Raw genomic sequence first — 4986 nt, 5'->3', positions numbered from 1 at the left:
AGTGCAAAAAAAAATAAAAGGCTGAAGTACTAATGCCTTGTTAGACTACCAGTGTTAGAATCTGTCACTTTGAGAAACCTTTTGCAATAATATTCCTCTATTTTTCCAAAGCTGGTTTATATGAAGTTCCACCCATAGCAGTTACACAATAGGATTAACAAATACAAATGCCTTTGTGGACAAATAAATAAAGAAGCAGTAAGAGTATGCCAAAAACAGTCACTAACAGGTAGCTCTCCTAAAATAAAAAGTACTGCAATTAATTGTAAGGACATCATTTTTCCTAATCCCATATTCAATTGCTGTTTTGAGTGCAATTTATGCCACACACCCACCCATGTCTATTTTAATCAAACATTTTGTACTGATGGGTAAATTAAAATCATGTAAGAATAGAAACCTGATACATGTGGTAGAACCAATAGAAGGCTGTTATGTCCATCACTCCCGAACAATATATGTCAGTTAAAAAAAAAAAAAAAAGTAACATTTTATAAAATAAAAAGGCTCATGAAAGTTCCAAGCAATTCTACAAAATGTCAAAGTAACTTATCATGTTCCTCATCACTAGAGCATTTACAATGGATAAAGCCCTGGGTTGAGCTGAAACAGGGCTTCTGGTCCTGGTCCATAGGCAGGGACCCAAGGAGATGGCATAGACTGAGAAGGCCATTAGTGCACTGACATCAATGCCCAAGTCACCAATTTGGGTTTAAGTATTTAGTATGCGTGTATTTATACTGTCAATTAGATGGCTCACTGTATGGGAACTGCTGAGTCACGGCCTGAACCTCTGATTAATCACCTGAGGTGAGCCTTGAGTCAGCCAGAGGAGCTCAGGTGAAGGCAATTCACCTGTGCTGCCGGAAGGGGTGGAGCCTGGCTCCACCCCTCCTGGACCTATTTAAGAGCTGGCTGCCAGTGGGGAAGGATCTCTTCTGGAGATCCCCTCTACTGGTATCTTCTAGTGAGCTCAACCCAAGGGTAAGCTCTTCTACTTATTCTCTTTTATGATCCTTGTTTGCTTTTGCCTTCCTCTTTTGATTATATTGCAATTATAACATCTTGGTCATACGCTCACAGACTATGAAACTCTGGAAAAAGAAAATAGATAAACTAAAATAAAACTGAGTGACAACCTAGACACTAGCAAACCTCCTTTGCAAGCGCTAACTTGCAAGGAAAGCAACAGAAATGAAGGATGAGGTCTAAAATGGATGATTCTGGTAGCTCTGTTTTCTCCTCATTTATGTACCAAGAGCTGGGTCAGGACTCTGCTCTGAGCTGTGGAGTGGAGGGTTTCTGCCCATTCTTCAACTTGTCCTGGAAGACCTGAACCCAGAAACACATACAGACACGTCCCTCTCCCTGAAATCAAAATTCATATTTACTGCTCGCTTTCTTGGAAACTACAGCATCTCTACTTTTTTCTTACTGAGTTTTCTGTTCTTACAAGTTTGAATTTAAGCTCTAGCAAATTAGAGTTGCAGAAGCTTGAGTTATGTTTTTACAAAGCTCCATTACCTCCCCTGTATGACAGATATTAGAAGAAAAAAACTTGTACCAAATTCTCTGAGACATCTTGATTAGCAGAACATTTTTCCATAAACAACCTTATATTTTACAACATTTGAAAAAGTTATAATTACCACAGAACAGCAGAATGATTTCAGGATAGTGAGAGGATCTGAAAGGCTATTATTTTATGGTAAATGGCTTTAAACATCCTCATAACGGAACAACACTTTGTGTGTAAAAAGTCTTGGGGCTTTTATTGTGGGTTGTTTTTTTTTTTTTCAGCAAAATGTTCTACATCAGCTTTCTCTCTGATCTCAAGCCACAGAGTATGCAAACAGTAACATTATATCCCATTTATTCTATCTGCTGATTAAAGAGGATGGATCATACTCATGTCATGTTACCCTTTTTAAGAATCATTTCTTTTATGTGTTTTGTATTTTACAGATATTTGACCTCTGAATGACAGAAGTTACAAGAGCATAAAATCAATGTAAAGTGGTTAGAATTCTGCCGAGTCTACAATTTAGCCTTAAAATTAATAAAATAAAATAAAATAAAAATAAAAATTAAAACAACAACAACAACAAACATACAATCTTTCATTTAGTATCATAGTATTGTATCTTGCAGCTCCTCCACCATCTGAGCTGGATGCTTTGGATGCCATGTCTTTCATCATGTCAGACGCAGATCTGGTAAGGAACCTCGGTGTTGAGGCTGAAATCTGGGAAGCTTGAGCTTTCCACATTTTGCTTCTGTCAGAAGGAAGAGGATCACAGACAAAATTAATATTCCTATACCTATCAAATAGGGTTATGAGACAATGTCTGGAAAGCATATCTGGAACTGAAATCTAATGGCAGAAGAAATTAGTATATTTGTAAAAGGAACAGAGCTTACAACGTCATAGCTATTGAAAGTCAGTTGGACAGATGCTCAATATTTTTGGCTTGCTTGTTAGTAAAGGTTTGTGAAAGCTGCTGGTGAAGATAATGCAAATCTCATAAGCTGAGCTTAAGCATTTTCACTTGTTTGCATTCATGCAAAAGTTGCAGATTGTTCTGCATAGCACAGAGCCCAGCCTCAGAGAGGAATGTCAGAAGTGGACACGCTTTTTTGTCCTGGGGTTCTAAGAACTTTAACTAGAATACTTTTTCGTGTATCTTATGTACATTTTTCTAGCACAAAATAGGAGAATTTCCTCTCACGATCAAGATCTCTATGGCTAAGCACTGATGTAGTAGAATGAGGCAGGGTGACGTCTATCATGAATATTGCCTGCATCTCCTGATGAAATTTGCCACATAACTGTACAAGCCTCCCACTCACATTGCTTCCTCTGGCACCTATATTCAGGCCCAGCCATTGCAGTTACATTGCAGTGTGTATCCAAAAACAGCTGTGAATAATATTTTTAGACATGTACAGGAAGACTACTTTGTGTTGTGTGATTGGAAGCCTATGAGAAGACCTGCGATGCCTCAGTAAATCCAGTAGGGATGCCTTCAGCACAGTGGAACATTCAATGTTCCCAATGTTTTTAAAGTTTTATAATGCAATGTCAAAAAATATAACTCAGACTAGGCAATTCTCATGGAAATATTTAGTCTTCTCTCATGTGGGAAAAAGACTGAAGCTCTTAAGTTCTGTTCTGCAAATTCAGAGTCAAAGGGTAATGATTCCCCTTGTGGGATAAAGTTGATATATTTTACACAGTTGCTGAGAGCAATGATTAGGATTTGAGAGAAGTCCTTACAAGACTCCTGGACTCAAGCTTTTTATTATGTCTATGATATTACTTTAACCGACATAATTTAATGTCTAAACTGAACTATACTGTACATAATAATGGACATTGTGCGCCTTTTCCAGCCCTTTGGAATTCCTCTTGCATTAGACGTATTAGCCTAAATTCATTCCTGTCATAATTTCACTGGTGTGACTGGAGCAATGTGAAGGATGAGCACATATCCACCATGCAGCCATTGCACGTTGTGAAACTTCATAAAAAATGTGAGAGTATGTTTTCTGCAATCTCTGGTGATTTTCCAATGTCGTCTCATTCTGTTTAACACTGACTGCAGACAGGGTTGGGCAATGGACATTTATCTGAATGACTGTCCTGTTTGTTCATTGCAACACCACAAGCAAAAATCACACCGCAACACTCAGAATTTACTTTGCTTGCATACTCTACTGGATTAATACAAAGATTTCATATTTCAAGAGTACTCATTCTTGTTTTCAAAATCACAGCATAATTAAACTATATTAACTTCTGAATTTAAAAAATGAAAAATCCTGAAAAATATTTTTATGGCCTTTTTGCTTTGCATAGAATATGTTAATATTTTGTGATAGAATCTTGCATTTTAGGAGAACAAAGAGCTTTAAAGGAATGGTTACTAACACATATTTGCATATATTTTACACCCACTCTGGTGACACTGCGCTTGTCACATCTGGTAATCACAATTAAGGTTTTCAGTACAAAAGTCAAATGGCACCAATTATTCCTCTCCCAGTTTGTATGGGAACTGTTGAGGCCTGAACCACTGATTGATCACCTAAGGAAAGGACTGGCTCAGCCCTGGGAGCACAGGTGAAGGCACCTATGTGATCAGAAAGGGTGGAGCCTGGCTGCACCTCTCTTAGACCCCCTATTTAAGGGCTGACTGCCGCTAGGGAAGGCTCTCTTTCTGGAGTTCCCTTTTCTGTGGAGTCTTGCTAACCTAGATCTTTGAATGTAGGTGAGCATTCCTTCCCTGTTTGTTTCTTTCCCCATTTTCATCACGCTAATCTTTCCAGCTGTAGCATCAACTGTAACATAGGTGTATGCCAGGTTACATGTATTTAGATGTAACAATGAGACTTCTACCTTTACTGAGCTATGGTCTGTCTTTTTAACTCTCCTTATTTCTTGTCTTGAGTTAATGAAAACAAACAACAAACATACTACCTCTATTAGATAGCCTTGATTTGGGTATTCTTAAAATATGACCTGAGTATTTTTATGTTTATTCTTTTTCAGGTTACTAGTGGTACAGCCGGAATGTGATAACTTCTATGCTATGCATAAAGTTGAAAAGAGATGCTGAGTGATTTCCATAAGCAGGAAGAGGCTCTACCTTGTCTCTTCCCTCCTTACTAGAACCTGGTTTTCTGCTTTGTATCTCAGCTGTCAAGAGACATTTCTTTCTTTTCTGGGAGCAGAGTAACCCAATTTTAGTCATAAAACTTCACTGTATACAGCAGGAGCTCTTTTTAAAAAACACTGTAAATGCAGACCCTGGGGAGGAAGGAATGACTAAATGACACAGAAAATTTGCACTTTACTCAAGGCAGTGGGGGTAGTGTGAGCTCTCTGTCTATTACAAGGGACCATGGGAGAGGACTGAGCACAGAAGAGCTTTGGGATGTCAAGTTTCCAGATGGTAACAGTCAGAGGTGAGAGGTGTTAATTAG

At 38.3% G+C, this 4986-nt stretch overlaps 1 long non-coding RNA gene across 1 annotated transcript; it reads left to right on the top strand.

Moving 5' to 3' along the window:
• Positions 1-948: 948 nt before the first annotated feature.
• Positions 949-4669, top strand: LOC122182881. The gene is made up of 3 exons (XR_006180033.1): positions 949-984; positions 2152-2216; positions 4553-4669. It is a non-coding gene; the product is annotated as an uncharacterized LOC122182881 (long non-coding RNA).
• Positions 4670-4986: the final 317 nt, after the last annotated feature.

This window comes from Lagopus leucura, unplaced genomic scaffold (assembly GCF_019238085.1).
Source record: "Lagopus leucura isolate 7727_CA_CO unplaced genomic scaffold, USGS_WTPT01 Super-Scaffold_73, whole genome shotgun sequence".
Lineage (NCBI taxonomy): Eukaryota > Metazoa > Chordata > Aves > Galliformes > Phasianidae > Lagopus > Lagopus leucura.
This window is presented reverse-complemented; position numbering and strand designations above follow the sequence as displayed.